Source organism: Oncorhynchus masou, chromosome 24, assembly GCF_036934945.1.
Source record: "Oncorhynchus masou masou isolate Uvic2021 chromosome 24, UVic_Omas_1.1, whole genome shotgun sequence".
Classification (NCBI taxonomy): domain Eukaryota; kingdom Metazoa; phylum Chordata; class Actinopteri; order Salmoniformes; family Salmonidae; genus Oncorhynchus; species Oncorhynchus masou.
In genome coordinates, this window is record NC_088235.1 from 113,994,958 (window position 1) to 114,009,821 (window position 14,864).

General features: G+C 50.0%; 2 non-coding genes across 2 annotated transcripts; both read right to left on the reverse strand.

Moving 5' to 3' along the window:
* Positions 1-5,004: 5,004 nt before the first annotated feature.
* trnap-ugg (transfer RNA proline (anticodon UGG)) lies at positions 5,005-5,076 on the reverse strand. The gene has a single exon. It is a non-coding gene; the product is annotated as a tRNA-Pro (tRNA).
* A 186-nt stretch (positions 5,077-5,262) lies between these two features.
* Positions 5,263-5,334, reverse strand: trnap-cgg (transfer RNA proline (anticodon CGG)). Its single transcript has one exon. It is a non-coding gene; the product is annotated as a tRNA-Pro (tRNA).
* Between the last annotated feature and the right edge of the window lie 9,530 nt (positions 5,335-14,864).

Consider the following 14,864-nt stretch of genomic DNA (forward strand, 5'->3'; position numbering starts at 1 on the left):
GTAGGGCTGGGGATACTGGGTAGTAGGGCTGGGGATACTGGGTAGTAGGGCTGGGGATACTGGGTAGTAGGGCTGGGGATACTGGGTAGTAGGGCTGGGGATACTGGGGTAGGGTGGGGATACTGGGTAGTAGGGCTGGGGATACTGGGTAGCAGGGCTGGGGATACTGGGTAGTCAGGGCTGGGGATACTGGGTAGTAGGGCTGGGGATACTGGGGATAGGGCTAGCAGGGCTGGGGATACTGGGTAGTAGGGCTGGGGATACTGGGTAGTAGGGCTGGGGATACTGGGTAGTAGGGCTGGGGATACTGGGTAGCAGGGCTGGGGATACTGGGTAGCAGGGCTGGGGATACTGGGTAGTAGGGCTGGGGATACTGGGTAGTATGGCTGGGGGGGATACTGGGATACTGGGTAGCAGGGCTGGGGATACTGGGGGCTGGGGATACTGGGTAGCAGGGCTGGGGATACTGGGTAGTAGGGCTGGGGATACTGGGTAGCAGGGCTGGGGATACTGGGTAGTAGGGCTGGGGATACTGGGTAGTAGGGCTGGGGATACTGGGTAGCAGGGCTGGGGATACTGGGTTTCAGGGCTGGGGATACTGGGTAGGGCAGGGCTAGGGGATACTGGGTAGCAGGGCTGGGGATACTGGGTCAGGGCTGGGGATACTGGGTAGTAGGGCTGGGGATACTACTGGGGGTAGCAGGGCTGGGGATACTGGGTAGCAGGGCTGGGGATACTGGGTAGTAGGGCTGGGGATACTGGGTAGTAGGGCTGGGGATACTGGGTAGCAGGGCTGGGGATACTGGGTGGGGATAGGGCAGGGGATACTGGGTAGTAGGGCTGGGGATACTGGGTAGTAGGGCTGGGGATACTGGGTAGCAGGGCTGGGGATATAGGGCTGGGGATACTGGGCAGGGCTGGGGATACTGGGTAGTAGGGCTGGGGATACTGGGTCAGGGCTGGGGATACTGGGTAGTAGGGCTGGGGATACTAGGGCTGGGGATACTGGGTAGTAGGGCTGGGGATACTGGGTAGCAGGGCTGGGGATACTGGGTAGCAGGGCTGGGGATACTGGGTAGTAGGGCTGGGGATACTGGGTAGCAGGGCTGGGGATACTGGGTAGCAGGGCTGGGGATACTGGGTAGTAGGGCTGGGGATACTGGGTAGTAGGGCTGGGGATACTGGGGATAGGGCTGGGGATACTGGGTAGTAGGGCTGGGGATACTGGGTAGTAGGGCTGGGGGGGATGGGGACTGGGTAGCAGGGCTGGGGATACTGGGTAGTAGGGCTGGGGATACTGGGTAGCTGGGGATACTGGGTAGTAGGGCTGGGGGGGATACTGGGATAGCAGGGCTGGGGATACTGGGTAGTAGGGCTGGGGATACTGGGTAGTAGGGCTGGGGATACTGGGTAGTAGGGCTGGGGATACTGGGTAGCAGGGCTGGGGATACTGGGTAGCAGGGCTGGGGATACTGGGTAGCAGGGCTGGGGATACTGGGTAGTAGGGCTGGGGATACTGGTAGTAGGGCTGGGGATACTGGGTAGCAGGGCTGGGGATACTGGGTAGTAGGGCTGGGGATACTGGGTAGCTGGGGATAGGGCTGGGGATACTGGGTAGTAGGGCTGGGGATACTGGGGATACTGGGCAGGGCTGGGGATACTGGGTAGTAGGGCTGGGGATACTCAGGGCTGGGGATACTGGGTAGTAGGGCTGGGGATACTGGGTAGTAGGGCTGGGGATACTGGGGTAGGGCTGGGGATACTGGGTAGTAGGGCTGGGGATACTGGGTAGCAGGGCTGGGGATACTGGGTAGTAGGGCTGGGGATACTGGGTAGCAGGGCTGGGGATACTGGGCTGGGGATAGCAGGGCTGGGGATACTGGGTAGCAGGGCTGGGGATACTGGGTAGTAGGGCTGGGGATACTGGGTAGTAGGGCTGGGGATACTGGGTAGTAGGGCTGGGGATACTGGGTAGCAGGGCTGGGGATACTGGGTAGTAGGGCTGGGGATACTGGGTAGCAGGGCTGGGGATACTGGGTAGTAGGGCTGGGGGGGATAGGGCTGGGGTACTGGGTAGCAGGGCTGGGGATACTGGGTAGCAGGGCTGGGGATACTGGGTAGCAGGGCTGGGGATACTGGGTAGTAGGGCTGGGGATACTGGGTAGTAGGGCTGGGGATACTGGGTAGCAGGGCTGGGGATACTGGGTAGTAGGGCTGGGGATACTGGGTAGCAGGGCTGGGGATACTGGGTAGCAGGGCTGGGGATACTGGGTAGTAGGGCTGGGGATACTGGGTAGTAGGGCTGGGGATACTGGGTAGTAGGGCTGGGGATACTGGGTAGTAGGGCTGGGGATACTGGCTGGGGATACTGGGATAGCAGGGCTGGGGATACTGGGTAGCAGGGCTGGGGATACTGGGTAGCAGGGCTGGGGATACTGGGTAGCAGGGCTGGGGATACTGGGTGGGGCAGGGCTGGGGATACTGGGTAGTAGGGCTGGGGATACTGGGTAGCAGGGCTGGGGATACTGGGTAGCAGGGCTGGGGATACTGGGGATACTGGGTAGTAGGGTAGGGTGGGGATACTGGGGTAGGGCTGGGGCTGGGGATACTGGGTAGCAGGGCTGGGGATACTGGGTAGCAGGGCTGGGGATACTGGGTAGCAGGGCTGGGGATACTGGGCAGGGCAGGGCTGGGGATACTGGGTAGCTGGGGATAGGGCTGGGGATACTGGGTAGCAGGGCTGGGGATACTGGGTAGTAGGGCTGGGGATACTGGGTAGTAGGGCTGGGGATACTGGGTAGCAGGGCTGGGGATACTGGGTAGCAGGGCTGGGGATACTGGGTAGTAGGGCTGGGGATACTGGGTAGTAGGGCTGGGGATACTGGGTAGCAGGGCTGGGGATACTGGGTAGCAGGGCTGGGGATACTGGGTAGCAGGGCTGGGGATACTGGGTAGTCAGGGCTGGGGATACTGGGTAGTAGGGCTGGGGATACTGGGTAGGGCAGCAGGGCTGGGGATACTGCAGGGCTGGGGATACTGGGTAGCAGGGCTGGGGATACTGGGGTAGGGCTGGGGATACAGGGCTGGGGATACTGGGTAGTAGGGCTGGGGATACTGGGTTTCAGGGCTGGGGATACTGGGTAGCAGGGCTGGGGATACTGGGTAGCAGGGCTGGGGATACTGGGTAGCAGGGCTGGGGATACTGGGTAGTAGGGCTGGGGATACTGGGTAGTAGGGCTGGGGATACTGGGTAGCAGGGCTGGGGATACTGGGTAGGGCAGGGCTGGGGATACTGGGGTAGGGTAGGGCTGGGGCTCAGGGGGGATACTGGGTAGTAGGGCTGGGGATACTGGGTAGCAGGGCTGGGGATACTGGGTAGTAGGGCAGGGCTGGGGATACTGGGTAGTAGGGCTGGGGATACTGGGTAGCAGGGCTGGGGATACTGGGATCAGGGCTGGGGATAGGGCTGGGGATACTGGGTAGCAGGGCTGGGGATACTAGCAGGGCTGGGGATACTGGGTAGCAGGGCTGGGGATACTGGGTAGCAGGGCTGGGGATACTGGGTATCAGGGCTGGGGATCAGGGCTGGGGATACTAGGGCTGGGGATACTGGGTAGTAGGGCTGGGGATACTGGGGATAGTTTCAGGGCTGGGGATACTGGGTAGTAGGGCTGGGGGGGATACTGGGGATACTGGGTTTCAGGGCTGGGGATACTGGGGATAGTAGGGCTGGGGATACTGGGTAGCAGGGCTGGGGATACTGGGTAGTAGGGCTGGGGATACTGGGTAGCAGGGCTGGGGATACTGGGTAGTAGGGCTGGGGATACAGGGCTGGGGATACTGGGTAGCAGGGCTGGGGATACTGGGTAGCAGGGCTGGGGATACTGGGTAGCAGGGCTGGGGATACTGGGTAGTAGGGCTGGGGATACTGGGTAGCAGGGCTGGGGATACTGGGTAGGAGGGCTGGGGATACTGGGTATCAGGGCTGGGGATACTGGGTAGCAGGGCTGGGGATACAGGGTAGCAGGGCTGGGGATACTGGGATACTGGGTATCAGGGCTGGGGATACTGGGTCAGGGCTGGGGGGGATACTGGGTGGGCTGGGGATCATCAGGGCTGGGGATACTGGGTAGCAGGGCTGGGGATACTGGGTAGCAGGGCTGGGGATACTGGGTAGTAGGGCTGGGGATACTGGGTAGCAGGGCTGGGGATACTGGGTAGCAGGGCTGGACAGAAAGACATGTGGATACTGTATGTTATAGAAACAGAGTCAGGCAGAAAGTCAGCTCTGCTGCATGCCTGTCTCCTTTTCAGAGAGTAGGAATGTTACGGAGCAGTTTGTGGCTGCCTCTCCTCCAGAGGAAGGTTGGCACAGCAGCCTGCTTGCCTGTGTGATGCTTTACTACTGGGCTCATAGCTATCTGACTGGCTGGGAGCTCACACCCTTTGTTTAGGGTGCTTGACAGAGTGCAGGTGGCCGATGGAGGGGGGAGGTGACGTGTTTTTGGGGGGAGAATTAAATATTGTATTTGCTTTGTCAATGTAATAAATCACAGAGAGAAAAATAAAGGGGGGGGGGGGGGTTGCAAGCACTATTATTACGTGTGGGGCTCTACAATATATCTAAAGTCAACAACAGGACCCCGAAAGATAACCGGCATAGACAACACACAGCACGGTATGGCACCCATTTAATAACGTGATTCTATCGAATCTACTGTGTTGCACAGCCTGATGGAATAAACTACCTTCCAAAATTCTGGAAATTCGACGGGATGACATGAGACAAAAAAACAGGTTGATGGTTGACTTGCAATAACTGGAACATACTGCCCCCTACAAACAATAACAGATATGACAGTCAAAGATAAAAAATAAAGAAAAATCTACTTTATCCAAAAATGTCTTAATTTCTCCATCTAGATTAATGATGTGCACACTTTTAGGGGTAAGTATGAGTCTGATTCACAGCATCTCACACATACCAGGGACTGAAAAAAAAGTGGGCTCGTCCGGGATTTGAACCCGGGACCTCTCGCACCCAAAGCGAGAATCATACCCCTAGACCAACGAGCCACAATAGTCTGTCAAAAAAGACAGTATATATAGCGTTCATTCTACATTCTCGTGATTACGCGTTTGACCAGAACTGAATACCATCATAGAAAAATCGTCTTTTAAATACTGTTTACCTTATGTTACTGCTTGCATACCTGATTTGCTTCCATTTTATTTAGCTAACGTAGAGATATAAAAAAAAAAGGGCTCGTCCGGGATTTGAACCCGGGACCTCTCGCACCCGAAGCGAGAATCATACCCCTAGACCAACGAGCCACGTGCAGTTGCATGTAAGGTTTTGCCTTATAAAATAGTAACAGACAAACCATTCTGCAACTCAAGCTAACATTGCCGTTCTGTTATACTCTTGACAGCTGCCTATCAAATATTGCAACAAATAGCGACTATTGATGGGTATAGTTATCGTCACACCATTATTTTCTTTTAAGGTGTTGTCTTTTTGTTCGCTAGGGCCATTTACTTTGAATGGTGTTCGTCTTCCCAGTAGCCTACCTGGCGTGAACTGCTGAATGCTCATTTAAACATTTTTTTTTATACCTTTTATTTAACGAGGCAAGTCAGTTATGAACAAATTCGTATTTACAATGGCGGCCTACTGAAATGCAAAATACCTGGGGACTGGGATTAAAAATAAATAAATAACATATAAATATAAATATAGGACACAACACACATATCCACAAGAGAGGCAACACAACATAGCAAGGCAGCAACATAGCATGGTAGCAACACAACATGACATTCGATTGTTTATATTGTGTTATTGACTGTACAGTTGTTTATCCGATGTGTAACTCGGTGTTGTTGTTTTTGTCGCACTACTTTGCTTTATCTTGACCAGGTCACAGTTGTAAATGAGAACCTATTCTCAACTGGCCTACCTGGTTAAATAAAGGGGAAATAAACTAAATAAAAAACAACATGGTAGCATCACATGACAACAACATGGTAGCAACACAAAACATGGTACAAACATTATAGGGCCCAGACAACAGCACAAATGGCAAGAAGGTAGATACAACAAGTGTCCATTATTGAGTCTTTGAATGAAGAAATTCAGATAAAACTGTTCAGTTTGAGTGTTTGTTGCAGCTCGTTCATAACTTGCAGCTAGTTGATTGTTGGACACATCAACCAGGACTAAATTAAAGGTTCACCCATTTTTGAAGGTTATATTGTTTTTGTGCATCTCCGAGTGATGTTTTATCGAGTCCCAGGGTCATTTGATGTTTTCATGTGAATTTAAATGATTGGCGTTCAAAGCAGGCAGAAATCCGGTCGGTATTACGTAGCACTGTGATGAAGTCGCTCTCATAGGAATACGACTTTTAGAGCGTGAAAACATTTGTAATCTCATACACCTCCGATTACAGCACTGGCCAGTGTCATAACTCGACAGGATGTCTTCTCCCATTGATCACATTTGTTTTGCGATATTCCTACTTCGAGAAATGTGTAATTTAACAGAGGGTCGAGCACATTTTTTCGTATTTGTCTGCCTCTTTAGTCCAGGGTGCGTTGCATGGTGGCATTGTCAGAGATATTATAAACAGGAGAGAGGAATTCAATGAATGAAGAACGTAAAAACACCTCACCCAGTAGACTGTTGACCAATCGCGTTCAGGTTGTCATGCTGCGTCATGCGGTCGCTAAGCTAATCATCACGCAATCCCTTCTCAAAGTCAGTGTATCTGTTGAGAAACCTGCCTATTTTCCTCTGGAAAAGATGTGTAATGTTGTACTTCTTGTAAACGAAATTAATGTAAATGTTGGGTTTTTGAGCTAGCGCCCAAAAGACTCTCATTCACTGACTTGAAGGAGAGTGCCCCTTGTCCCGAATCGCCCAGAATGCACCACTCGGCACATTGACATAACATGGGCAGTGGATTTTTCCTTTAAGGTGCATGGCAATTTGTGATTGTTGTTGTTTTGGTAATCAGTGGCTGTATGGGACAGGGAGTGGTTTCCCACTTCTAGGTAATCAGGAATTTGTACAGGGAGATATGCTCCTCTGCTGGGCAATTAGTGTTAGTACTTCAGCAGTGTTACTTTAGTGCCTTATTTACAAACAGGATGCATGTTTTGGAATATTTGTTTTTTCTTACAGGCTTCCTTTTCACTTTGTCATTTAGGTTAGTATCGTGGAGTAACCACAGTGTTGTTGATCCATCTTACGCCTGTATCTTTGTAGTGACTGGGTGTATTGATACACCATATAAAGTGTAATTAGTAATCACCATGTTCAAAGGGATATTCACTGTCTGCCTTTATTTTTGTACCTGTCTAAATAGGCCTAATTAAATGAGAATACTTATTTTCCACCATAATTTGCAAATAAATTCTTTAAAAATCCTACAATGTGATTTTCTCGATATTTTTTTCTTCATTTTGTCTGTCATAGTTGAAGTGGACCTATGATGAAAATTACAGGCCTCTCTTATCTTTTTAAGTGGGAGAACTTGCACAAATGATGGCTGACTAAATACTTTTTTGCCCCACTGTATATACTCAGGCTGACTGGTTCTCGTTTAGGCAAATGAGAAATAAGTTCACCCAGGCTATCCGGAAGGCCAAAGTTAGTTACTTTCTCTCTCTGTGGGTCTCATCTCAAGAAGTTGTGGAAAACAGTTAAAGACCTGGAGAATGAACCCTCCTCCTCACAGCTGCCCATGTCCCTTAATGTTGTTGATGTGGTTGTTACTGACAAGAAGCACATGGCTGAGCTCTTTAAATCACCACTTCATTAAGTCAGTATTCCTATTTGAATCAGCCACGCCTCCTTGCCTGTCCAACATTTCCTCATCTCCCACCCCTTCTAATGCGACTGGCCCTGATGCTTCTCTCTCTTTTTCCTCTGCCCCGCTACAAAGTTTCTCCCTGCAGGCAGTCACTGAGTCCATCTGGTTCAGATGGCTTAGACCCTTTGTTCTTTAAGGTTGCTGCCCCTATCATCGCCAAGCCTGTCTCTCCTCTCTGGGGAGGTTATCATCGCCAAGCCTGTCTCTCCTCTCTGGGGAGGTTATCATCGCCAAGCCTGTTTCTCCTCTCTGGGGAGGTTATCATCGCCAAGCCTGTCTTTCCTCTCTGGGGAGGTTATCATCGCCAAGCCTGTCTCTCCTCTCTGGGGAGGTTATCATCGCCAAGCCTGTCTTTCCTCTCTGGGGAGGTTATCATCGCCAAGCCTGTCTCTCCTCTCTGGGGAGGTTATCATCGCCAAGCCTGTCTCTCCTCTCTGGGGAGGTTATCATCGCCAAGCCTGTCTCTCCTCTCTGGGGAGGTTATCATCTCCAACCTTTTTAACCTGTCTCCTCTCTGGGGAGGTTATCATCTCCAACCTTTTTAACCTGTCTCTCCTCTCTAGCGAGGTTATCATCTCCAAGCCTATCTCCAACCTTTTTAACCTCTCTCTCCTCTCCGGGGAGTTATCATCTCCAAGCCTATCTCCAACCTTTTTAACCTGTCTCCTCTCTGGGGAGGTTATCATCTCCAACCTTTTTAACCTGTCTCTCCTCTCTGGGGAGGTTATCATCTCCAACCTTTTTAACCTGTCTCTCCTCTCTGGGGAGGTTATCATCTCCAACCTTTTTAACCTGTCTCTCCTCTCTGGGGAGGTTATCATCTCCAACCTTTTTAACCTGTCTCTCCTCTCTGGGGAGGTTATCATCTCCAACCTTTTTAACCTGTCTCCTCTCTGGGGAGGTTATCATCTCCAACCTTTTTAACCTGTCTCTCCTCTCTGGGGAGGTTATCATCTCCAACCTTTTTAACCTGTCTCTCCTCTCTGGGGAGGTTATCATCTCCAACCTTTTTAACCTGTCTCTCCTCTCTGGGGAGGTTATCATCTCCAACCTTTTTAACCTGTCTCTCCTCTCTGGGGAGGTTATCATCTCCAACCTTTTTAACCTGTCTCTCCTCTCTGGGGAGGTGTCACGACTTCTGCCAAAGTCAGTCCCTCTCCTCGTTCGGGCGTCATTCGTCGGTCGACGTCACCAGCCTTCTAGCCATCGCTGATCCACTTTTCATTTTCCATTTGTTTTGTCTTTGTCTTACACACCTGGTTTCAATCCCCCAATTACTTGTTCATTGTTCATATTTAACCCTCTGTTCCCCCATGTTTGTTTGTGAGTGATTGTTTATTGTATTGCGGCCCGTATTTGTGGCCTTGTATTTATACGACGTGTATTGTTATATTATTGAGTAATATTGCTTTCATTACTCATATCTGCTGTCCTGACTCATCTCGCCAGCTACACACAAATGCTTTACAGAAGGTTCCTATTGCTTATAAGGCAGCCACGGTTCATCCTTTATTTAAAGGGGGAGATCAAACTGTAATTATTTCTCCACTACGACCTATTTATTGCCTTGCCTCCCTACTCTTACTTCATTTGCACACACTGTATATAGACTTTTCTATTGTGTTATTGACTGTACGTTTCTTCATTCCATGTGTAACTCCGTGTTGTTGTTTTTGTCGCACTGCTTTGCTTTATCTTGGCCAGGTCGCAGTTGTAAATGAGAAGTTGTTCTCAACTGGATTACCTGCTTAAATAAAGGGGACATATTTTTTTTAAATGTAAATAATAAAAACCTGATCCTAACTGTTATAGACCTATTTCTATTTTGCCCAGTTTATCAAAAGTGTTGGAAATACTTGTCAATAATCAACTGACTGGCTTTCTTGATGTCTACAGTATTCTCTCTGGTATGCAATCCAGTTTCCATGCAGGTTATGAATGTGTCCGAGTAGGGGCAGTGTGGGAAGTGTTGGATGAGAGCGAGAGGGAAAAGGATACTTGCAGTGCAGGCTCTCAACAACTACATAATACCAGTCATCCAACAACTACACCACACCAGTCATCCAACAACTACATCACACCAGTCATCCAACAACTACACCACACCAGTCATCCAACAACTACACCACACCAGTCATCCAACAACTACATCACACCAGTCATCCAACAACTACACCACACCAGTCATCCAACAACTACACCACACCAGTCATCCAACAACGACACCACACCAGTCATCCAACAACTACACCACACCAGTCATCCAACAACTACACCACACCAGTCATCCAACAACCTCACCACACCAGTCATCCAACAACTACACCACACCAGTCATCCAACAACTACACCACACCAGTCATCCAACAACTAAACCACACCAGTCATCCAACAACCTCACCACACCAGTCATCCAACAACTACACCACACCAGTCATCCAACAACGACACCACACCAGTCATCCAACAACTACACCACACCAGTCATCCAACAACTACACCACACCAGTCATCCAACAACTACACCACACTAGTCATCCAACAACGACACCACACCAGTCATCCAACAACTACACCACACCAGTCATCCAACAACTACACCACACCAGTCATCCAACAACTACACCACACCAGTCATCCAACAACTACACCACACCAGTCATCCAACAACTACACCACACCAGTCATCCAACAACCTCACCACACCAGTCATCCAACAACTACACCACACCAGTCATCCAACAACTACACCACACCAGTCATCCAACAACCTCACCACACCAGTCATCCAACAACTACACCACACCAGTCATCCAACAACTACACCACACCAGTCATCCAACAACCTCACCACACCAGTCATCCAACAACCTCACCACACCAGTCATCCAACAACTACACCACACCAGTCATCCAACAACTACACCACACCAGTCATCCAACAACTACACCACACCAGTCATCCAACAACCTCACCACACCAGTCATCCAACAACCTCACCACACCAGTCATCCAACAACTACACCACACCAGTCATCCAACAACTACACCACACCAGTCATCCAACAACTACACCACACCAGTCATCCAACAACCTCACCACACCAGTCATCCAACAACCTCACCACACCAGTCATCCAACAACTACACCACACCAGTCATCCAACAACTACACCACACCAGTCATCCAACAACTACACCACACTAGTCATCCAACAACTACACCACACCAGTCATCCAACAACTACACCACACCAGTCATCCAACAACTACACCACACCAGTCATCCAACAACTACACCACACCAGTCATCCAACAACCTCACCACACCAGTCATCCAACAACTACACCACACCAGTCATCCAACAACTACACCACACCAGTCATCCAACAACCTCACCACACCAGTCATCCAACAACTACACCACACCAGTCATCCAACAACTACACCACACCAGTCATCCAACAACCTCACCACACCAGTCATCCAACAACCTCACCACACCAGTCATCCAACAACTACACCACACCAGTCATCCAACAACTACACCACACTAGTCATCCAACAACTACACCACACCAGTCATCCAACAACCTCACCACACCAGTCATCCAACAACTACACCACACCAGTCATCCAACAACTACACCACACCAGTCATCCAACAACCTCACCACACCAGTCATCCAACAACCTCACCACACCAGTCATCCAACAACCTCACCACACCAGTCATCCAACAACTACACCACACCAGTCATCCAACAACTACACCACACCAGTCATCCAACAACTACACCACACCAGTCATCCAACAACCTCACCACACCAGTCATCCAACAACGACACCACACCAGTCATCCAACAACTACACCACACCAGTCATCCAACAACTACACCACACCAGTCATCCAACAACTACACCACACCAGTCATCCAACAACCTCACCACACCAGTCATCCAACAGATTCCCATTCAGAGACACACAGAAGCATCCAGGGTCAATGCCCTGCTCAAGGGCACGTCAACAGATCTCCCACAAGGCCAAAAAAACTGGGACACTCACCCTCCAACACCCACAGGTGTTATTACTACCTCTGAGGGTTTAGAGCTTGAGGTAGTCACCTCATACAAGTACTTGGGAGTATGGCTAGACGGTGCACTGCACATATCAAAGCTGCAGGCTAACGTTAAATCTAGACTTGAATCTAGACTTATCGTAAATGCTCGTCTTTCGCCCCAGCTGCCAAACGAACCCTGATTCAGATGACCGTCCTACCCATGCTAGATTACGGAGAAGTAATTTATAGATTGGCAGGTAAGGTTGCTCTCGAGCGGCTAGATGTTCTTCACCATTCGGCCATTAGATTTTCCACCAATGCTCCTTATAGGATGCATCACTGCACTCTATACTCCTCTGTAAACTGGTCATCTCTGTATACCTGTCGCGAGACCCACTGGTTGATGCTCATTTATAAAACCCTCTTAGGCCTCACTCCCCCCTATCTGAGATATCTACTGATATCATGGTCATTAATATGGAGTTGGTCCCTCCTTTGCTACTGTGGCTGTGTGCAGCAACGGGTGTGGCTGAAATAGCCGAATCCACTCATTTGAAGGGGTGTCCACATACTGCTGTATATATAGTGTACTAGTCAGAGAGAGAACTGATACTGATACTATATACTCGGTGTGGTGGTGGGATTGGTGTGGGGGGGCTTTTGACCACATTGTGGAATTCCTCATGTCTTACTCATTGTTTAAAAAAAATTGGGTTCAAATCAGATGTTAAGTGCTATCATTATTGAATATTATCTGTATACGAATCTTATAAATATATTTTTTTTTAATTGCCAATTTGGGTGCAATCAATTGTGCAATTAATTTCTCAGAGATCAAAATAAAGTTTCCGGAATGTTTATCTTATCTGCCTCTAACTACAGAAACGATTTCTGCACAATCTGAGATCGTGTCATGGCTCACTGAGATGACACGTCATGGCTCACTGAGATGACACGTCATGGCTCACTGAGGTGACACGTCATGGCCCACTGAGATGACACGGAACGGCTCACTGAGATGACACATCATGGCTCACTGAGATGACACGGCATGGCTCACTGAGATGACACGTCATGGCTCACTGAGATGACACGGCATGGCTCACTGAGATGACACGGCATGGCTCACTGAGATGACACGTCATGGCTCACTGAGATGACACGTCATGGCTCACTGAGATGACACGTCATGGCTCACTGAGATGACACGGAACGGCTCACTGAGATGACACGTCATGGCTCACTGAGATGACACGTCATGGCTCACTGAGATGACACGGAACGGCTCACTGAGATGACACGTCATGGCTCACTGAGATGACACGTCATGGCTCACTGAGATGACACGTCATGGCTCACTGAGATGACACGGAACGGCTCACTGAGATGACACGTCATGGCTCACTGAGATGACACGGAACGGCTCACTGAGATGACACGTCATGGCTCACTGAGATGACACGGAACGGCTCACTGAGATGACACGGAACGGCTCACTGAGATGACACGTCATGGCTCACTGAGATGACACGGAACGGCTCACTGAGATGACATGGAATGGCTCACTTAGATGACACGTCGTGGCTCACTGAGATGACACGGAATGGCTCACTGAGATGACACGTCATGGCTCACTGAGATGACACGTCATGGCTCACTGAGATGACACGTCATGGCTCACTGAGGTGACACGGAACGGCTCACTGAGGTGACACGGAACGGGTCACTGAGATGACACGTCATGGCTCACTGAGATGACACGGAACGGCTCACTGAGATGACACGTCATAGCTCACTGAGATGACACGTCATAGCTCACTGAGATGACACGTCATGGCTCACTGAGATGACACGTCATGGCTCACTGAGATGACACGTCATGGCTCACTGAGATGACACGTCATGGCTCACTGAGATGACACGTCATGGCTCACTGAGATGACACGTCATGGCTCACTGAGATGACACGGACCGGCTCACTGAGATGACACGTCATGGCTCACTGAGATGACACGTCATGGCTCACTGAGATGACACGTCATGGCTCACTGAGGTGACACGGAACGGCTCACTGAGATGACACGTCATGGCTCACTGAGATGACACGGAACGGCTCACTGAGATGACACGGAACGGACCCATTCGTCAGTCAATTCAGGAAGCAAAGTGAAATTACAAACTGACAAGGAGAAGCTATTTATTTCAAAATATTTCTAGTTTTTTTACAACTTCAAATCACTTCCTGATTTGAGTGACTTCCATTCGAATCTCCCCCAACCATGGAGGAGACTAATGTTGGTGTTGTGAGGAATAGTGATGTCAGTCAAAGTTACAATGATAATAATACCTGGGACATGTTCAGAGTGGTGATTTTAAAACCAGCGTAGACGTTTAATGTTGATATATCAGCACAAGACCTTTCTGGAGACCAGTCTCCTTGTCAGTTAATATGGCCAATGTGTTGTCATGTAATAGTGCATCTCACACCTCCTTCTGTTCTCCAGAAGCGCTGAGCAGGGTCCCGTCCTGGGTCCCGTCCTGGTACCTGGACAACGCTAAGACCGTCTCTAAATACAGGGGCCATCCAGACACCTTAACCTTACCCTAACCCTCCTGGACTAGACTGAGACAAGATGCTGACTTCCAGGGCAGGAAAATGCCTGGACGGTGTTTAAATACCTGGACCTGGGCTCTGGCCCTCCTGACCATCCAGTCTCCAAATACCTGGACCTGGGCTCTGGCCCTCCTGACCATCCAGTCTCCAAATACTGTAGTATTAGTGAGGTAGTTCTCTGGCTTTGTGTGTCTCTACAGATGGACCTGTTGGACCGACCGACCCACCAACCCACCAGAGTCCAGGTTTCTCTAGTTCTAGGAGTATTAGTGAGGCAGTTCTCTGGCTTTGTGTGTCTCTACAGATGGA